This window comes from Anser brachyrhynchus, assembly GCF_964034855.1.
Source record: "Anser brachyrhynchus genome assembly, chromosome: 2".
Lineage (NCBI taxonomy): Eukaryota > Metazoa > Chordata > Aves > Anseriformes > Anatidae > Anser > Anser brachyrhynchus.
Window position 1 is genome coordinate 47,362,009 of NC_137695.1, and position 22,083 is coordinate 47,384,091.

General features: G+C 46.5%; 1 long non-coding RNA gene across 2 annotated transcripts; it reads left to right on the forward strand.

Annotated features, from left to right (window-relative positions):
- LOC308189014 lies at positions 1–20,309 on the forward strand. 2 transcript variants are annotated; one of them, XR_013945942.1, is made up of 3 exons: positions 1–8,890; positions 13,128–16,774; positions 19,873–20,309. It is a non-coding gene; the product is annotated as an uncharacterized lncRNA (long non-coding RNA). The 2 variants fall into 2 exon arrangements; XR_013945943.1 differs by lacking the exon at positions 19,873–20,309 and having other exon boundaries at positions 30–90; positions 3,015–8,890; positions 13,128–18,947.
- The last annotated feature ends 1,774 nt before the right edge of the window (positions 20,310–22,083 follow it).

Consider the following 22,083-nt stretch of genomic DNA (forward strand, 5'->3'; position numbering starts at 1 on the left):
AGCTTTTTATCTTTGTGAAGCAGAGGCCAGTCCTTTCCCCATGACGGCTTCCAAGTTCTCAGCATGGTTCACAGTCTAAGTGCCAGGAAGGTAAGGGTTCAGGTAAAGGTTCATCTGGGGTTCAGAGCAGCAGCTCTGAATCTATGCTTGTTCTTTTGCTGCAGCAGAGCAACTGTTGTAAACACAATCTCTCTTGCACATTTTGAGGCTCTGAGCACAGGTTGCCCAGTCACACAGTTGGCTGCTGCAGTCCTGTTTATGGGGTTCCTTTCCTTCTGAGCCTGCTGCCTCCACCTCTCCACCATTGCTGGTTCCACCAAGATGACATTGAGCCACACGCCAGAGAGCAGGGAGAGGGGAAGAACACAATCTGTCTCCAGACACCTTTATTCTGTCCTGCCTTCATTTCCTTGCCACTGGAAGCATCACTTCTGCATAGCCTGTCTGTCTGCATCCATGAGAGAGTGAGACAGAGGTAAACCAGACACCAAGGCAGCAAAGCCATCACTATTTGCTGTTCCTGAAGAAGGATAGGGCCTGTGGGAATAGCTGTGCTGTTGCCACTGCACTGTTGCAGACAAGGGATAAAGCCACAGCCACTGCAAAGAGATCCAGAGCATCTTTCCCACTTAAAGCTGCAATTTTACCTTTCTCCCTTCTCTGCCAGCATAGCTGATTGCACGCTTTGCTTATGCCTCCAGTTGGTCCTGTTTATACCCCCAATGATGACAAGGGACTTCATAGTCCTTACCTTATTACAAATAAACAAATAGTAATAAATATCTATTAAGAATTACAGAAATTAATGTTACTAATAATTAAATTGGCAACCCTATCTGCAGTGCAGCTGGTGAGGGTTAGCTTCACTTTTCTTCAGCAGCTGTGTCCACACTGTCTAGAGGTGACACTTAAGTTCCTGTTTGCCTCTCAGGCAGGCAGTGAGCCTGTAAACGTAACTCTTTGAAGCCAGGGCTCTTTGCATGGCTAAGCACGTCCAACATGCTCCAGTGCCACCAGGCACACGTGGGAGACAGGCTGCAAGCTATCTGTGGGGGCAGTGGAGCTCACTGTAACTAAAGCCACTCCAAGAGCTGCTCTTTCAAGAGAGGTCCAGATGAAACCAGAGAGGTTGTTTACTCCATGCAAAATAAAGGTTCGAAAGCTCAGGCATCTTTTTTAATCTATAATGAGGGAGACTCTGTTGGTCGTATCATGGACATTGCTCTATTTCAGGAAGTCTCAATATGGGGCAGTTGTCCCCCCTCCCAGTGGGGGATCACAAACAGGTGTCAGGGTTTTATGGCCATCCGGACCTTCTCAGATTGCTGAACGGGTGGGGGAATCCCTTCCAGATCCTGACTCACTGAGAAGGGAATTCCAGGGGGTTCCTGATGTGGAAAAGGCTGACAACCCAGCTTTGCTCTAATTATAGTATCACAAGGAGGCAGTAATAGAGGTGCAGGTGACAGAGGCTGCTTACTGCCCCCCTCTTTCATCCAGGAAGCACTTTAACTTTCTTTGCATCCACTTTTAACTGCTCTGGAGTACTGAAAACTCAAGAGCTCCTGGTACTTAAACCAAAAATCAAAGACAGAAAGACTGAGAGAAATTTCGTTCATTTTCGTGTAGATCAACCAAAGTCCATCCTTCAAACTCCAGGATAAGCTTCTGCAGGATAAGACCCTACAGTGAAACACAGGCTTTGAATTTCAAGCCCAAACTTCTCCCACCACATGCAAAGACTTTGCCATCGCACTGATCCTTGTCATCACATCTGCTTGATCAAAGCATGCTTGGACAGAAAGTGGGAGTTGTGATTGCCAAGCAGAAAAAAATAGTAGCTGTATGCCTTATCCAAGCCTGACGCTGCTCCTATGGCTGCACTCACAATAGGTGTTGCCTTTGCCTGCAGAGCCAGTATTTAACACCTTTGTTTATAAGAGCTCCAGATAACCTCCTCTGCAGGAGGTGCTACAGATGAGCAGGAGTCTCCCTCAGCTTATTCAAACAAAGCCTCAGGGTTTCTGAAGAATGTGCAGGGAACGCTGTCCAGGAATTAATATCCCCACTATCTTTACCTATTTGTCAAAACTTAATTTTGCTTGATGTTTTATTTTTTATTTAAATCACACAGCCTTTTCCACACTGCTTCTCCTCCACCCTGTGGTAGCTCTTTCCTGGACTATAGGCAATTGCACTGGACAAATGTATCAGTAGATTTAAAAAAATGAAACAGGTACTTTACATGTAATTAATTTAGTGATTTGCTCAGCTGCTGATTCACGTGCGTAACCTCAATTAACATTAATGGGAGTTATGTAGGCATGTCAAGGGCAGAATAGACCCCTAATAATCTAACATGGAATGTTATTACATTACTGCTGTAATTATATCCTGCACACCCATCATTTCTACTTTGCTTCATGAACTGCTCTTCAAATGCAGTGGCTAGTCATCTATTATGCTGTGTGCATTAATGCTGAGGCTATAGCAACCATTATCATTTGTTCTTCATCGTCCTGCTGCCCGTCCACAAAGGATGAACGTACCTAAATAAGTAACCATCCAGTTAGTGTTTTGCAACGCTACAAGTTTTTGAAGGTGATACTGGAAGCCAGAAACAGCCACGAAAACAACAAGCCTCAGCAGAACAACTTGTCATCTCTCCTTCAACATTTAATTTTAATTTGTTTTTAATTGGAATCTGAGCAAGCATGGTTAAGATACCTTTAGCCTCATGGTCAAAGAAAGTCAAGTGTAGATGAATCATACCTCTCAGGAAGGTGTTGAAACCCTTCTGCAGTTTTGCAGTCTTTTTGGTCATTGTAAAACTCTTCCTCTTTTGGGGGAGGGGAGAGGAGGGAACAGTCCCATCCTCGTGCACCAGTTGGATGTTACTGGAAACTAAAGAAATTGAGAAAAATGAACCTTATCTAACCCCCATAAACAGCAATTTTCAGGTAATTGAGCTTAACGCAGCTGACTCAGTCTGTTTCACCTTTTGTTCTGTCCAGTGAAATTGTTGCATATGGACAATCACTTTCCAGATTCGGCTGTGGGATATATTCTACCGTGTGTGTGCACTACCACTCTCTGAACTGTCACATGCATTTCAGTATTTTTGTCTCGAGGCTCTCTCCTGCTGCTCTGCAGAAGGTAAGGCCTAATATTTCTGCGTATGTGGGCTGCTGTTCAAACCTGTGTGTTTGCAGCAGCACAGTATATCCCTGCAACTAATTGTCAGCTCCCTGTGGCCATCTTGCCATGACAATTATACCCGGTACCTTGGCTGTTATACTGCTGGGGAATCACAGGTAGCTCTGCACCTTTAGAGGATCACACAGCTAAACCAAGTAGTTCAGATTAGCGTGGCAATTAAGGGATAGCGAAGAGCTGGGAATCCTTAATGCTGACTGACAACATGGCACTACTAGATGAAAAGGGGGAAAAGAAAGCCATTGTGAAAACTGAAACATTGTGAAATGGCCAAAGCCCCTGAGTTAACGCACTTTTTATGCGATTGCCATCAGACAGGGAGGCAGCATGTTCTGGGCTGAAGGTACCAACTGATACGAACATCCCCCAATCCCTTACAGAGGAATTTGATTTTACTACTTCTGTTTGTGTAGGCCCTAATGTTTGCTAAAATGTTTGCTAAAACAGAGCTCTGTTTCCAAGGTAACAGCTACCTAACTTTATTACTAAAACTGCGCTAATTCAGACAGGGATCTGAACAAACAGATTCATGTTAATTTCAAGCTCCATTAAAAACACAAGGAAAAAAAAATCAATGTTTGCCAAATGGAAAAAGAGGAAAAAATCAATAGAGAAATTTTATTTTCAGCCTTTTAAGTGGGGTTTTGTAAACAGCAGAGGTTAAAAAAGTAAAACTACGTGAGAGCAGCCCACAGCATCCTTGTAAGCTGTACTGTAAACAGGAGAACAAAAAGATTTAGTGATAATGTAGGAATAATAGCTAGGGCTATAAAACCCTAATGCCTTGAGAAATAGAGGCACAGGAGCGGGATGACCTGTCTCAAGCCATGTGCAGTCAGTTCTCCGAACATCCCAGTGCCTCCAGGCTGTGACTGAGGAGCAGCGACCAGAAGGCTCAGAGCAGAGCAAAGGTGTGATTGCATCACGTCCTGCACTGCCCCAAGCAGCGTGGGCGACAGCAGCTGTGCCCATGCTACTGCCAGGGTGCTAACATTTGCTAGCAACCAACGCACAAACACTCCAGCCATCCTGGTTATGTGGTTTGATTCCTAATATACGCCGAAGACCGTGCTGCCCCCGTTTGCCCCTTGCCAGCAGAAAGGCAGGTACAGTTCGCGTGCTGAGGGCACGCTGGCACGGCGGCAGCTGTGACTATCGGGTGACATGTGCTGCTCCACAGGCTGATGGCGGTGGTCACCTGGAGATCTGCATCCGTCTCCTCACCGCTCTGATCCTCTGCGCTGTCCTCCCCAGGTGTAAAATGTTGGGGGACACCAAATTCTGGGTTTCCCAGTGCTCTTTGAGGCTAAAGGCTTGGGGAAGGCTGTGAGAGCTGTCGTGAAATCAGGCTTCTCCATGGTAATTCAGCCGTGGGCTCTTCATGCTTCACATGATGTTTATCAGATCCCCGAAGCCCTCATGCCTTTCCTTTCCGGTGGAGATTGTCTTGGTATGTCCATAGGTTCTGAAGCTGCTAGAAAATGATTTTCACAAGGAATAGCAAGGAATAACAATGACTTTTCCCCTTCACTGGGCCGTATCTTTTCCAATTTTTCACTGTTAATAAAAATATTCTCATTTCCAAAATTGGGATGGAGGAGAGAAAGGTAATGTAGAGAGAAAAATTCTGAATTCCCTGCAGTAGTATGTTCCCATAGACAAAATATTGTTTCACTGTTTAAAAGAGTGAAAATAAGTGACCCTAACCTTGAAGAGCCTCGGGTGCAGATAGTGACAGTTCCTGATAGAAGTCAGTTGTTCAAGATCCAAGTTATTTCATGATTTTCAACAATGGGGTGTCTCATACCTTTCTCTAAAACATTTGCTACTGACTGAAAGAAATGAAATTAAATTTTAGATAGGTGTGTGAGTATAGATTTTACCTTTCTGGCTAGAAAGCAGTGAAGGTTATGCCACATGCTTGCCCTTGGGCAGAGCTCTGCTGTGTGAATAACTCACAATCTAGCTCAATAGGCCTCTCCAAAAAGAGGAGGTAGGGAACAGAATGCATAGCTGGTGCTTGTACCTCTAGTACTTAGTTTTGAGTCTTTACCTTCTTGCACCTATAAATAAAAATCTGAGAAGAGAAGACAAAAAGCAAAATCTCTAGTGCACATTTACATGGCTGTAGTACAGCCTGAGACAAGTCTGTTGGGGATGTGCTTATAAGGCCTATCCTGTAATGAAACAGTGCAAATGAGACAAAACAATCAATGGCACAATGCAGTTGTTTATTTATGGTTATCTTCCTAAGGAGAACTAATGTTTGGAACCCCTGTTTAGCACAATAGAAGGTACAGCCAAAGAAAACCTGAGTGTGGCCGTCCTTTGGAAGGAGGGACTGATGACAACAGAAGTCTCTGGCAACATTTGAGATGATTTTCGTCAGGACAGCTGGCTCCTCTACTCATTAGTTGTTTGGATAGCCACCGCCTATTAAAATGGCACATGATACTTTTCCTCCCCTCCTCTTCCCCTTCTCTAGCCACCGCACTATATTACGTTGCTTGCCCCCATATTCTAAATGGTATTTACTTTAAATCTACTTTTATTCACTTACTTCACCTTGGCATCCCATCAGCTGGCAAACACGAGTAATGAAGTGAAGGGAACATAGTTAAGTTGATATCTTAAATGCACACAAATCCCACATGCTGTGGCAGCAACAAAATGAGTAACAAACATACTGCATGAAAATCCTCTTAAGTTCCTTTTTTTTCGATTCCAGCCTTGCATACAACAGGAGGAACATCTTAAAAAATAGTCCCGTAATATTCCTGAACTAACAGCATTGGCATGAGGTAAAAGATGGTCTTCTTATGCTTCTCTGCATATCTCAGACAATCACAGCTGCTGCTAGTAAATTAATGACTGCAAGGGGGTTGGGAGAGAGAGAAGGAGAAGAAGAAAGGGAAATGGAAAGCCTCGTAGGTGGCCTTGTCTCCGCCAAAACTAAATATTTTCATTGGAGCTTTTTCCATTCAACAATTGGCAGCTTTATCCAGAGACCTTAAACAGACATAAAAATTCTTGCTGTACTGCAACTGACTGCTAATGGGACACAGCACGGCCAGTTGATGTACATGAATGAATATCTATTTAATAATGGAATTATTTTCTCCTAAGATGCCTTTCTTCTTTCTTTTCTTTTAAATTCTTGCCTGCTGGGTCTGCCCACTTCCCTCTGCCCTAGAAATTAAACCTTGGCACTTTCTTTATGCAAGATTTATGCTAGAAACATTGGCTGGTATTTCATTGTCAGTCAGGGTGTGATTCTGCTGTGACATTTCCAGCTATATTTTTATGGCAGCTGCAGTTATACCAGCATCATGCATAAAAACAAACATTTTTTTTTTTTTCCCCTGGCAGAGTTCATTTACATCAGTGAACCAGACTAAAAGGTGCGCTACCCAAAGCACTTTTGGCTGGTATTGCTTACATTTGCCCCAGAGGGCTTCGCTGGGATGGGTATAGCTGGGCTGCCAGCAGCTCAAATGGTGCATGCGTGTGTGTGTGTGTGCATGTGTGGAGAGTGAGTGGTGGAGTGCTGAGTGAATAGTAAAAGAAAAAAAAAAAAAAGACTTCTAATATGCAATCCGTTATTCTGCGATTTGGGTTTAAAAAAAAAGGTTTGGAGAAAAATTAGCATGGCATCCTGACATGTACAGATGCTTTCTGTGTGCTCTGACTTGGGCTGCTTGTTGGCTTCAGCAGAGGTGACTTCTGCCCACCCACGTCACCTCAGCCAGGGCTTTTTGCTGTCAGAAGCAGACCATGGTAGAACAAGTCCCTCATTTACTCCTTAAAGCTACGTTCTCCCCTTCTCGGAAGAGGCTCAGGAGTGGTGCTAGCAGTTCCAGACTGTCCAGCTGCAATGCCTTTTCCACTGGAAACCTCAGTTCCCTGGGAACGTCCTCTGTCTCCCTCTTCCCTCCCTGGCCTGTAGCCTTTGTGCTGTTGAATGCTGATGCATTTCCATTCTGCAAAGTTCTCTGCCACTTGAATTTCTTTGGCCTTATATGTCATTTTCTCTTCAGCACTCGCTTTCAACATCTCCAGACCCAGGGGGAGAGAGGGGCGGGGGGAGACTGATGTAAATGAAGCCGCCAGTGTAAATCAGTATAGCTCCACTGACTACAATGGAGCTGCACTGAATTACTGTAGCTGAGAACCTGCTTTGTAGTGTCTCCCTCTTCTGTGCGTTTTATATTGCCTGTTGCAGAAAAAAAAAAAAAATACACAGAAAAACTCTCCACCAAACATCCAGCTCTTTCTGTTTCGCTCTCCTAAGAGGTGCAGCTGTATGCTAATAGTCTTCTTCTCTAGCGGGAAATATAAAGGGCTGCAGCATGCTTTCATAAACCAGGAAGCAGACTCCGATGCTAGCATACAAGGAGAGAGAAATGTGGAACTTTTTTCCCCCCTCTTCTCTGCCTTGCATCAATTTCACACTCTTTTAGTTCTGTTGACCTCCATGGAGTCCCTCCTAACTTACAGCGCCATAAACAAAACCGGAATGATGCCCCTGAAATATGCAGAAATGTTTTCAGCTTACACGATGTATTCCAGGGATTTGCAAAGGCACCTCTCCACTTGGTGAGTTTCCTTACCTTCTCCTGTGCTTCTGCCGCTCTTGCTGGAATATTTTATTTGGACGCGTAAGAGAGATGCAAACGTTGATGCAATCACATGGCCTGCTGTTTTGGAAGAAGCTGAGGTACTCCATTTCTGCCCTCTTTTCTTTTCAACAAGCAGTTGGAAGTTGTGTGGTCATAGCTGGGGCAAGAGCCAAGCCCTTGACCGCGCCCATACCCCAAGGGTGGGTTTGGAGTTGCTGTTCTGCTGAGTAATTTCAGGCCATGGGTGGACTGGAAGCACTTCGCTTCGCCCTGTGCCTTGGTGCATGTCCAAGGTGTGCCATTAATCAGCCCGACTATATGGGCTGTTCCATCTTATTGCTTAATTAAGACTAGTCAGTAATTTACTTGAGATTAATACCTATTTATATGGAGCTGAGGTTTCATCTATTTGGGGGATGAGTTATTGAACTGCATTATGTGAAGTAAATCAATAAAATATTACTGGAAATGAGAATGACTCTGCCCTGCACTTCAGTCCTTTCACCAGCTCGCAGAGAAAACTCACTTAAGGGAGGCGTTCACGTTTACCTTCAGATTCCAATTTTCCAGCTAGACGTGATGTCTATTAATATCCCTGATCACCTTGCTCTCATTACCTGAAGTGGATTGTAGAGCCGAGACTCCAGGGAGTGCTGCTAAGAATAAGAGGTGCTTTCAATCAGTTACAGGGTAGTGGTGGCCCTATTATGATATGACCAATAGCCCCATCTTTCCTGGGATTACTGCAAAACCAACACCCTCGAACAGGAGGGTTTTGTATCTCCATATATCCATGCTGTTTGTGAGGAACAACAGAGAGGTCATCAGTGGGTGATGTCCAGAATATGCAGCATAATTGCAGGGGTTTATTAAGCTCATGCAACCTGTTTACCAAGTGCAAATAATTTCCACTGAATGCCATGTCTTAGTTCTCTTCCAGTGCTGAGGAAGACGTTTCCCTGGCCACATCACCAGCCTGCGCTGACTTCCCTTGAAAGGGGCTCTTTGAGCACTACACCTCTGTCACCAGCGGCACACGGCCAGGAAAGCTCCAGGTAGTCCTGAGAAACAGAGCTGGCCTTTCTGTGCTTTCTTGTGTATCTTCCCTTCCTCTCCTGAGCTTGACCTTCTGGGAGAGACCTGGCATATGCCCTTTCACTACAAAGACAGAGTTTTACCTTGGCAGATGGATGGTTACTTTCCACTCCTGGCTTTCCTGCTCTTCACCCTGCCCTATCCCAAATGAGAAACGCAGAGGCTTTGTTCAGTGTTCCACTTCTGTGAAAAAAAAATCACTTCTGATACTGTATGATTAACAGCCTGCCACAGAAGAGGGCTTCCAAAAAATGGAGCTTCATTTTCTTTGTAACAATCTTTCTTATCCCTGCAATAATCTTTTCTGCCACGTGACCAGAGTCAGACTGCAGAGATGCGATGGGGTCTGACATTCACAGACTCAAGTGGCTGCTGTAGCAAGAGCTAGCAGAGGGGAAAATGCTGATGTAGAGTGAGGGATGGACTTCAGTTCAGAGGTGCTCAGTGAGGTGGCAAAGTTCATTTCTAGCTCGGAGCTTCTGTTGCATTGAAAAAAAGCACCACCTTCTAAAGTTTTGGCAAAAGAGGAGGGCTTTTCTCTTACTTGTTTGCAACTCAGAAAGGTCTTTTGCCTAGACCCTAAAGCAAGGACAACCCTCACCTCTGCTATCAGCTTCTCACCCTGCCCCTCTTTCTTTTCGCTGCTTCTTTTAGCTTCACTGTTGTCACTAAAAAGCCTCCTGATGGGTTCACGCAATTAAGAAATGAGATGCTCTCTCCACAGAAGGTGCTGTTTAAAGCAGGGGTTAATGTGCTCTTCTGGCCTCAGATGAACCCAGTTTCAGAGCACCCGTGTGCCCCAGCTGTCCTTTTCCACCCTGCTAAACATTATCCCCGCTTCGGATCTGCCAGCATAACTGCAGGTTGGAGGTGCTCCCTAACCCAATTCTGTCACAGTAATCTGGGTCAGCCTCAACACTTCCAGTAGTAAGTTTATTTTTGTAGCTCTCTTCACTTCAACAGTTGGGTTAGAGAACCCTTTCATGTGCAATTACGCTGACAAAATTGAGAGGGATGTGAGCTCCAGAGGGAGCTGAGCAGAGTGCCATAGGGGTGCCAGTGGCCGGGACAGCAGCCTGACCATTCCCTAAAGGACACAGTGAACAAACCTGGGGAGGGATAGCTCTGATTAAGATGCTTTCAGCGTCTTGAGACTTCTACCCTTTCCCAGTAACAAGAGTAGGTGGGAAATATGCAGACTGAGAATTTCATTTCTAAGCCCATAATATGCCTGCATGTTGACAAAGGATAGGTTCCTTAGCTAAACCATTTCCACCTTGGCATGACCCTTACTTACCTTTCTTTTCTAGCTGAAGTTAGTGATCTGGGCATCAGCCTTGCAATGAACCTTGTAGGGTGCAGGTATCGAGCTACAAAAGATTTCCTAAAGGGGGCTTGTGTTTTCTCAGGTATGCCTTCAATTGGCTGAAACACGTGGGCATCAAACTAGTGCAACTGCTGATGAACCCAACTTTATGGAAACAGCGCAGCAGCAGGTGGATTTGCTGAGGACCATAATCATTTGTGAATGCCAGGATTTTTGGTTTGTTATCAAATAGGAACAAACTACAAAGCTTGGAGCTGAACGTCCCTGAAGTTTAGTAGAGGAGCAGGGAGGAGCTGTGCATATCACAGGTTTTGGTCCATCTCCTCTTTTGATATTTAACCATTGGCAAAAGGTATTAGTGAGGTGCAGAAAGAAAAGAAGTGACAGTAAATCATCTGGACACTTTGTTTTATTATTAGCTGCTTGATATTTTCCTAGCTGCTCTTCTTCTAACCCTACCCTCCTCTACTTCCTTCCTTCATTTCACTGAGATCATTGTATGTGCTGGAGCTGTTTCTGTAAAAAAAAAATAAATAAAAAATAAAAAAAAAAAAAGCAAGTTACAAAATCTTTAGACATTTGCCCCTGTAAAAGAAGCATGCTGTAAGTAATATACAGGAGTAAGAGCCTCATGAGGATCTGAGTCCAAGCAGATGTCTCTCTAACTTGAAACTGAATATAGTACCTCTAATACCGCTGAAAACAAACCCGCCCTGCCAGTACCAGCCTCTGTCACCTCTTCAATAATATCTGCTCATTGGAGCAGGCTTGGCAATTCAAGGAAAGTTGTTCGTTGCCCCATGAGAAACTGGCATACAGGAGAGCACAGGCTGCCAACTCAGCGTCAGACTGTTACGACGCTGGAGTCACTAACCATTTTACACACACTTGGAAGCAGCTTTTACACGGCCTCCACCTCCTCCGGCTTTTCAACCTCTCTCTTCAGCCTCTTCCTTTATTGAACATAATGAAAATGTCAAGACTGCTCTTAGACCCGCTCACCCGGGCACATTCACCTCCCCAGTGAAAACAGGTTTGTGGCTGTGGGTGCAATACGCGCTTATAGAACTATTTCAGGAGATACCCGTGGTCGATTTTCCAGTTCAGCCTTAACTAACTCCACATAGTGGTGGAAATGAAACAGCCGCTGTAAATAAATAGATGTTTTGTGCCTGTGGTTTAGGTCACTTAAGCTGTCTTTTACAGCTGAAGAAGAGAGCTAGGAACTGATTGCCATGGAGAGTCCAGCCAGCTGCTTGCAGCAGGGTACACTCCCAATTCCAGAGTAAGAATTGCCACAGAGGACGGTGCCAGAATAGCTGTATGTGTTCAGATTCACTCTTTGGGTTATAGCAGTGTAATTTCCCTGTAGAGCCAAGCTTTTCAATATTAAAGTGAATGTATTCCCAGAATTATGTCTGTATTTACTATGGGCACACACGCGTATTTATACCCTATGAGGTGATCATATATCCATGTGGTAATCTGCCAAAGCAGGTGCTAAATTGTACTTAATCTGGCTTTCACCTTTGATCACCTCAGTCTTTGGCCTTGGTTACTTAAGAAGCCTTTTCCTTGAGAACTGCTTCTCTGGTTGCAAATTCCCCTGGGACTGCTTACCTGGAAATCTAGACTCTAATTAGAACAAATTTATCTATTTGTAAATGAGAACATATATCTGAGATGTCATATGTCAGCCAATTTACTTTAAGCTTCTCCACATTGACCAACAGCAAAAATTTCATTTTCAAATACAAAATGCTGCTTCCACTCAAAAATCAACCAACCAATCAATCAGTTAGCCTGCTGGCGGGTTTTGCGCTATGGACAGTATTCAGTCCCCAAAACAGTGACAGCTGTAAGAAACAAAAACCAATATCTATCATTATGAATGCTTGAAAGGAAGGCTTTCTGCTGCTGGTAGGCTGAGAAATCCTCCTTTACAGAGGAATATATCAAGTGTTTCTAGCCATGGAAATACAAGATTTTGGAACCACGACATTGCCTGACAGAACTGCTGTTTTAGGGAGTTGCTTAGACATTTTAAAATGCACCATTTATATTTATTTTCCCTCCAAGGTCTCTGCTAAGGCAAATTAGTGGTATAGGTAGAGGGATTAAGAACATAGACTTTATTAAAGTCTCAGAGTTAGCGTTTGTGTTTGTAAATCCTTTGGCATAAACAAGAGGCAGTGGTGTGGCACAGGAAAAATCCAAGTGTCAGTCATGCCAGGGTGACTCATATAACTCACTTGTGGCCTCATTAATCATAAGTGGAGCAAGCATCCCAAATTCATGTCAATAACAGCTTTATGCCACCCCAGCAAATAAGGAATCCTCTATAGATATCCTCAGGTAGAGTGAAAAACCCTAGCCCTTTACTGGTGTAAAGCAGAAGAGCTCTGCTGAGGGCTATCAAGCGATACCCATTTTTTTTAGCTGAGCATCTGACCCATGCATTTGCTATTCATTATTACTGTGTTATTTTTTGGGAGTCAGCAGAGTTCTTCTTGCCACTCTGAGCAAAGCGTTTGCTTTGTAATCTCACCAGACTGGGGATGTCTCCAAATACTCATTTGGAACTGTATATAAAATGCAGCCTCTGCCCCAACAGTAGGAAAAAATTGAAGATTTTTTTTTTACCCCAAGTGAAACTTTTACTGTCTTTGGATAATGGTGATCCCTAAATAGGAGATCACACAAGTGATCCTAACATGCATGTTTACCACTTGAATGGTTAGATTACAAAAGGGTGATAATTAAAAGAGGAAATAGAAAAAGAGGCCTGGACTTCTTTAAAAGGTCTTTGTTTCTTCTTCTTCCAAGTTCTGCGTGTGGAAAATTGTGCCACATTGTCTTTATCTCCACAGCTCCATAACAATATGAATTTGGATTGAGGAAGAAATTTTGCTGTCAACCTGCTCTTCAGGGTGCAGTGCTGGTTAGGAGCCCTCCTGCCTGCTGCCCAAGACCGGCATGCTACACTTGAAGAGCAGCCTGCCTTTTCAATTCTTCTGCAATGGGTAAGGGACAGCAAGTCAGCAGGTTGTGTCCCAGGATGTGCCACCAAGATGCCTGCTGGAGCAGTCACACATGTACAGATGTGATTTGAAAGAGGTGCCACTTCCCTTTGTGTGTGCACAGCTCTTTCTTCAAGTAGAAGCCAAGCAGTTAAAAAATGGAATAAAAAAAGGAAACCAGAAAGTGTCAGGAGGTTTCTAGCTGGTCTGTCCCTTCGCTGAATTTAAAAGCATGGTGAAATATTCATTATTTGTGGACAGTAATTGTAAGGTATTCTTGAACACCCTTGAAAATGGGCTGACCCTGGTTCTGCCAGGACAGCATCCCTGCTGGCGCTGCCTGCAGGTCCCATGTCCCCCAGGTGCTGCTGGCAAACACCATTCCTCTGCCAGCACAGGAGCTGTAATGATTCCTGTGGAGCTGCACTGAGTCCTCTGGAGCCAGGCCAACTCATACCGAGTGTTTCATACCGTTCATGTAACTTGAAGATCTAAGGCTTCATTTCTAATGAACCCTCTGCATGAAAGGCAGCATATCAATGGTGGTGGTTGTTCTTCCAGCTCTGATGGCTAGCGTGCCTCTGTTAGATGGCTTTGACACTGGGAAATTTGCTCATGCTCACTTTCTGTGAAGAAGAGGGATGCTGAATTCCTGCTCTTTCACCTCAAACAAACCCCATGCTGTTGCTTGCAGCCAGAGCAGAGCTGGGAGGCAGTAGTGGGGGTGATGGGCACCAGAAGAGATGCAGCATGGTTGTAAGCCGTGAATTTGTCCCTGGCTCTTGACTTCCCTCATGCTTGCACACCTTGCCAAGGGACATCTCTGAAGGAGGCAGACCTCATCAGTTCCTGAGGTTGTTTTGTTACTGTGCTGAAGCAGGGAGGCTCCCTCCTACACCTCAGCCTGAGCAACATGCAGAAGGGAACAGGGCTGTCACCTCTCGCAGAGGGAGGTGACAGCTTTTCCCTATGCCTCTTCAGCAGTGACTGCATCGGGAGAGATGGGCAGAAAGAGAAGCACAGGACAGGGTCCTCTGCTTTGGGCTGTACCCTGAATTATCATCGAGGTCAGTTGCTGGTGCTGGAGCTGGGGCAGAGGGGCAGCCACCAAACTCGGCCCCACCAGCCATCAGGGGCAGGCTGAAAATCTGCGATGAAGGTCAGTGTGTGGTCACCGGCACTTCCCAGGCTGAGGGCTGACACCGAGGTAATTGGCAGATCTCATCACGCCGGTCAAAGGGAGCTCTCCTGCTCGGCAATTATTGCCTGGGGGGAAAGGGAAAAAACCTGGAGGCAGGGAATTAGAGTAAGTGCTGATGAGTTGGCAGATGCTGCTGGATCAATGGCGGCATCGTGGCAGGGAGAGCAGCAACAGCCCTCTCGGAGCCATCAGTCACTGTTGTCTTGGGTAAACGCCAGCAAGCGGAGCGAGAGGAGAAACAGGGGAGGGGGCCTGGGCCTGCTGGGCCACGTTTAATTACTTCAGGTCACATTAGAGAGAGACCTGCCCACCGCGACTGATCAGTCCTGCTCGGAGGGCTGCGCGCACTGGGGGTAGCATCAGGACTTACGCTCACACGGCCCTTTTTATGCAGGGAAAAAAAAAAAAAAAGAAGAAGAAAAAGAAAAAAACGTCTCAAAGCACCACAACAGCCAGCTGACAGGCAGCAGCATGTTGCGCCCACCCATGAGGCCCCATGCCATGCCGGCTCCCCCGGGCCGTAGCAGTGAGGGGCACATGTCTGACAGCGGCCGCCGAGGCCCAGCACGGCAGGCCTGAGGCAGGGTGTCCGCCTCATGGCACGGCGCGGGTTGTTCGCTGCTGCCACCACTGCCGCTGCCCCGGGGGGCCACGTTGTCACCCCCCTGCTCTTCCCTCTTCAAAGTTGTCAGCAGGGCCTGTGGCAGCATGGGGCCACCGCCCTCACCGGGAGCTACACTGACACACGGGTTGCAAGGTCTGGGTGTTGGCTGTGTGAGCCCACCGTGCCCTCCAGAGCCCAGCACAAACTCAGAGGGATGTGCCCCGATGAAAATATGCCCGGCATTGCTCTGCCGTAGATTTCACAACACTAGCTGCTCCGGTGCAAGCACCATTTCATGTTTCTAGAGGGCTCTAGGGGAGCCTGGCTCCTCTTTCTCCTCAGTGACCATCCTGGTTTCAGGATCCCTCCCTGCCTCTGCGCTCCTCCTTCAGCAGAGCCGATCTGATTGCTGGTGGCGCTGCGCTTTTGGCTGTATTAACGAGCTGATCCAGGTTTAATTAGCAAAAGCAGGCAGGGTTGGTTTGACAGTGCAAACAGTTCTGCCAGAGATGACGCAGGGATGCAAAAGAGCAGAGAGAAGAGGGGTAAAACTATTTAAAGTGAAATTTGCCACCATAGTGTTGAATTACGGTGGGAGTAAAAATCAAAATGCTCATCAGTTAAGCCAAGACATGCTAGGATGGTTAGGCATTGTTTCTGTTTCAAACCAAATGCTGGTATAGTCCAGCAAAGCCAACTGGGGACTCCTGTAGTGGAGAAGCCCTCGTTACAAAACCGAGTGGCTGCTTTAATGAGCAGGTTTAATCCAGGGCGGCTCAGCTGGTGGCGGTGGATTTGGAACAGGCAATGCCAAGCTGCCTCGGACCCGGGGTGCCTGGGCACGTGCCCCACCATGGCTGCAAGGATGCCTGGGCTGGGGGCTCTCACTTGCCCCGGCTGACTTGGTGATTTTCTCCCCTCTCTCCAAATTTTTCCAGGTGGCTGGCTCCGGCTAACAGCTTCGGGCAGACTGGTTTCAGGAGCATGCAGCCTATTTCTGAAACATAACAGTGTCTTTCTGTGGTACTCTGTCATTTAGGGGGACAGCCTTTCTGTTATCAACACGCTGCCTCCCCCTTCCCCCAACCACCTTTTAACTCCAGCAAGGTTAAAGCACAGCATTCTTATTCTCAGCCTGTCAGGTTAGTACAAACAGAAAAATGGAAAAAGGAGAAATTTTAATGCCATTCCGGAATTTCTGTGCAACTTCAGAATGGTGATTGTAAAGACAGAGCTGACCAAATACAATAAACAGGTTATTCTCAGATATTCATTGCTATTCCAAATGAGTCTACTTCATCAACAAGTCATACTTCATTTTCTTATTTGTTAGCTATTTGATTATCGACCTGAAGGGACTTTTCTCTCACAAATATTAGGGGAATGGCTGCTCTTTGCACAAATGCCCCTGTTCACCTGCAAGCAGAAGTATTTGAGAGGAAAGAAGAAAGCCATGTTCCTCATTGTTTGCCAACTGCTCTTCATCCATGATTGCTATTACTGCTATTGCTAGTCAGGATCTGCAAGACATCATGCAGCCAGGCAAGGGTTCGCTGTGAAGATCTCACCTTCTTTTACAGGTTCCAGCATCTGACCAGGGAAGAGACTTGGTGTTGTCTGGTGGGAATAATACTCAGTAGGGGAAGAAGAGGGTTTACAAGCAATCACAGATACAAGGTTAAAATCAAATGGGTAAGTCACAATCATGAAACAAACAAACAAACAAAAACTTAAAAATCAGGAATGAATGTAAGCACTAGGGGTAAAACAGAATGTTGTAGATTGCTGGTACCAACAGGTATGGAGCAGCAGGGGTGATGTATACTGAAGGAGAAGGTTAGTGGATGGGAGGACACTCAAAAAGCGATTGGAGACCTACGAGCGGGATACAGTTATTTTTTACTTGTGGGCTAAAGATTCACATAGGTACTGAAATCTGGGAATGCAGGAAGGTCAGTGGTTGCTGGCCCAGTTTCAGGCATTTAGTCTTTTTGCTCTGTGCTCACAGAGACGTTATTTTATTTTATTTTTTTTCCAGGAGTGCTAAATTATTTTGCAAGCTATTTAAAGCAAACAAACAAACAAACAGAAAATTCCTTTTTTGCTAAGCATTTAGTGTATTACATGGGCCCAAAGGCACTTTTTAATGACAAATATTTCCTAAGGATTCTGTTCACGCTTGGACACAGCGACTGCATGCAGAAACCACATTATGCACACATCGGACCAAGCATAACAGCACCTGCTGCTGCTCCTGCTGCTATTAAAGAGAGAGCAACTAATCTCTTTAATTATTGGAGAAGAATTAAGGCTTTGATTTTTCTTATTGCAGGAACATAGGTATTTCCCTCCTGCAGGCTGGGGAAGAGATGCTCTTTGCCATCCTGTTCTGCTGCAAAAGGGGCTTAAACCGTTTGGTGGGTGGCCAGCAGCACCTGAAGGAAGAGCAGGGTTGTACAGACACCCACCCTTCCATCATCGATGCGGGAGCTGGCCTGTGTGGGTTTTATCCCATGGCAGAGGGGGGCAGGCTGAGGGCAGGGTTAGGGGAGCAAGGCGAATGCAAATGGCAGGGGGATTGTCTGGGCACTGCTGGAGCCCGTTCATCTGCAGGCGTGCTGCATGTTCCCGGCATGCCGGGGAGCGGCAGGACAGCCAGCACATCAGCCAGCTCCAGCAAGGAGACGGGCTTGTTATCAAGCGAGCACATCTGCTGCTTTAGCCCCGGAGGAAGATGCTGTGAATCAGGAGTAGAAAACAATTGTGGGGCAATCGTCTTCTTGATGAGGGTTTGGTGGCGCGTTATTAGGAGGACCTTGATGACTACATGCTGCAGAGGCACCCTCTAAGGGGCAAAAGGAGTCAGATGAGGAGGACTAGGAAGGGTCTGTTGCCAGGCCCCCCAGTTAAAGCTGGACTGGGCTGAGCCCTGTGGTCTTCTCTCAAACTCTACCAACATTTGGTGAGCCTCCTTTTCTAACCTCCCCTCCCAGATCCCTTTTTGTCCCCTTTCAGACCCATGCCTCCTTGTCAATGTTAAAGCAAGAGGAGTGCAGACATGGAAAAGAGCAAAAAAGATTCTTTCCATCCTTTTGGCTCCCTGCTGCCCTCATCTCCCTCCCTCCCTTCCCACAAAGGAGCTATAAGGCTTCCTCTGCACCACAAAAAGGACCTGCCGAGGGCTCTAGGACAGAAAGGGTTAAACTCAGGCTAGCGCTAGCTCCAACACAGTTAATCCATATAAAGCTCATGGATTTCTCTGCAGTGATCTTTGTGGTTGTCATTTGCATTTTTTTCCTTTTGTGAAATCTTTTCTTCTTCCCTTTTACACTCGTATGCATGCAGAAATTAGCATATTGTACCGAGAGTGGGAGATGTAAGAAGCCGACCCCCTGCTGTTCAGCGGATTGTGCAATCTGCAGGCGGCATCAATTTTTCAGCAGTTTTCTCATTTCTCATTACAGTCAGGGCACCGCACAGCTCCCGATTCAACACAATCCCTAGTGGTCCTACAGACAAGCATATGGGCTGTCGAATATCTGTACTGATACTTTCATAGCATTAATATCCTTGTTTATGCTTCCGCTGTAATTAATCCTGGTATTAATATAGTTTTGGCTTAGCTTTACTAATTATGCATGGGATAGCAGGATAATTATGTCAGCACGCTCTGGTGCAGATACTTGACAGCAGTTTCCTAACCTTAGAGAGGCACATTAACACTTTGGCCGATCCTGCCTTGGAAACAAGGAAGGCGAAGAGAGGAGGAGGAGGGTGGATATGGCAAATCAATGTCTGATACCTATAAATAGTGCTTTTAAAATAAGGAAATTTCACAAGCACAATAAAGTTGTCCTCGGGTATCAAACTCTGTGGTTGTCATAGTGATGTGTGCATTATTAAGAGGGTGTTGTTCGCTCCGGCATCTAATCTCATGAGGACGGCTCATTATCGGCCTGACGAGGGTCCCTGTCCCCCCGATCACATCCCAGCTTCGTGGGCGCTTGGGGCGGGGGGGAGCTTCTCCCACGCTCCATTCCTCTCCTCCATCCCACCCCACCCAACGCAGCCTCGGCAAGCTCTCTGTGCTGTGTACCCCCATGCAGGGCTGATCTTCCTCTGGTTTTGACTTTAATGGGTGTGAAAAATTGTACTCTGGCCGCTTTAGTCTCTTTGGCTCTCCCTGGCCCTCGTCTTCATTAACATTGCAGATTGGGGAGTTTAAAACGAGCCCTTGGTTTGCTTTTATTTCTGCACCTGTTTCTGCTGCCTGCCCATTCCCAGCAAATACCCTTCGCAGGGTCAATGATACCCTTCTGCATCAGGCGCCGGGCTTAATGGAACTTCCTTTGCTTATCATTAGCCACTTTGCATTTTTATAGAGCGCCATTAGCTGGGATGCAGGCTCGCTTTTAATTCCCTTCTGAGGTTTGTACACAGCAGTGCCTTCCCTCCCCCAGCCCCCAAACAATCCAATTATCACAGTTTGTCACACAGGCGCTGGTGACCCACACACCACCTGCTCTGCTCCTGGGACCGATCCTTCAGGATGGCAGCGAGGCACGGCAGTCCCACTTCTGCCTCAGAAAGACTCTTTAAATGCCTTTTAAAATCATATATATATGTATGTGTGTGTATGTGTGTGTTTGCGTTTTTCCTGGCAAAACCAAAACTAGAACCTGAAATCGGCTGTGAAATTGCATTGTTTGAAGGACTGGCATTTGAAAATGACTTGAAAGGATTTCATGTGTCCCTCTCTTTCTCTCTTTATTATTATTATTTTTCTTCAGAAATAGATCCCTCTCTACACAGGCAACCTGTGCATTGTTCTAGCCAAGTTAGGATTGAAATGACCCTGGCAACATAAGGATCTGATCAGCTGGAAAGTCTGAGAGTGGGAGTTAACAAGAGTACTGCTGTTAGCCTCCTGTACGGGTATGTGGGTAAGCATGAGATCAGAATTAAGGCTGTGATTAAATGTCATCATCTTCAATTGCATTTATCATGTGCTGCTGCATTTTCCTGAAACAGGTCCCAAATCTTGTCCAAGGGCATGAGTAGAAATGCTCCGCATGACTTCAGCCAGCTTTGGAGCAGCCCCTTTGAGCTGTGCCATTAACCTCCCCCCTTCCCAGGCCAGGATTTCCTGGGCTCAACCTTCCCTGCCTGATTTCAGCCCTTTCCCTACAGCTTTGGGCTGTTGGCAGCCCCAGGGCACCTGGCTCCTGTGATCCCAGTGGCTCGTCCCTCATCCTACAGCATGCTACCTCGGGTCCTGCTCCCAAGCATCTTTCGTGAAGTTGAAGGGCCACTTGATAAAACACAGAACCAGGGCTTCATCGCAGGCCTCCATCCTCTCAAGCAGACATTGCAACAAGAGACGACAGCGTCCTGCTCTCTTGTTGGCCCCCAGCCCTGAACTTGCCTTCCCCAGCAGCGTGGTTTCAGTGGGGCTGGCGGCTGGCTCTGGCAGCCTTGGGGGAGGCGAGATAGGCTGAGCTTGGATTTCAGCATGCAGAGGTAGGTCCTGAGCCAAGCTTTTACATTTCGAGGAAAATATGTCACCACCGAAGCATGTGGGCAGTGCTGCCTCGCTGGGTGGAGATAAAAGAAAACGCTGACTTGGAGCGACAAGCAACCTCTTTCTGGTTCGCAGCAGCATTTAGGAAAAGCAAGGTGCCAGATAGGTCTAGGTGGGATGAATATCCCTTTATCCTTTTATGATAAGATCACCCATCTAGTCGATCAAGGGAAACCAGCTGATGTGATCTTTTTGGACTTCTGCAAAGCTTTTGACATGGTTTCCCATAGGATCCTACTGGACAAAATGTCCAGCATACAGCTAAATAAAAACATAATACGATGGGTGAGCAATTGGCTGACGGGCAGGGCTCAAAGGGTTGTGGTAAATGGGGCCACATCTGGCTGGCAGATGATCACTAGTGGGGTCCCTCAAAGCTCCATTTTAGGGCCAGTCATCTTCAATGTTTCTATAAATGTTTTAGATGTAGGACTAGAAGGTGTTTTGTGCAAATTTGCCGATGACAACAAACTTGGAGGAGCTGTGGACTCGGATGAAGGTGGAAAGGCCTTGCAGAGAGATCTGGACAGATTGGAGAGCTGGGCGATCACCAACCACGGGAAGTTTAACAAAAGCAAGTGCCGGGTCCTGCACCTGGGACAGGGCAACCCTGGCTATACGTACAGACTGGGCGATGAGACGCTGGAGAGCAGCCCCGCAGAGAGGGATCTGGGGGTTGTGGTTGACAGCAAGCTGAATATGAGCCAGCAGTGTGCCCTGGCAGCCAGGAGGGCCAACCGTACCCTGGGGTGCATCAAGCACGGCATCGCTAGTCGGTCGAGGGAGGTGATTGTCCCGCTCTGCTCTGCGCTGGTGCGGCCTCACCTCGAGTACTGTGTGCGGTTCTGGGCACCACAGTACAAAAAGGACATTAAGCTGTTGGAGAGTGTCCAGAGGAGGGCGATGAAGATGGTGAAGGGCCTAGAGGGAAAGACATATGAGGAGTGGCTGAGGTCACTGGGCCTGTTCAGCCTGGAGAAGAGGAGGCTGAGGGGGGACCTCATCACGGTCTACAACTTCCTTGCGAGGGGGAGTGGAGAGGCAGATGACCTATTCTCTGTTATCACCAGTGACAGGACCCACGGGAATGGTGTGAAGCTGAGGCAGGGGAAGTTTAGGCTGGACATCAGGAAGAGGTTCTTTACTGAGAGGGTGGTCGCACACTGGAACAGGCTCCCCAGTGAAGTAGTCACTGCACCAAGCCTGTCTGAATTTAAGAAGCGATTGGACTGTGCTCTTAGTCACATGGTCTAAACTTTTGGGCAGACCTGTGCGGTGCCAGGAGTTGGACTTGATGATCCTTATAGGTCCCTTCCAACTCGGGATATTCTATGATTCTATGAATACACAGGCCCTGTGCCTTTGAGAGACCTTGTGGACCCATTTCCATGAGGAATGGTGGCTACTTGACAAATGTCAC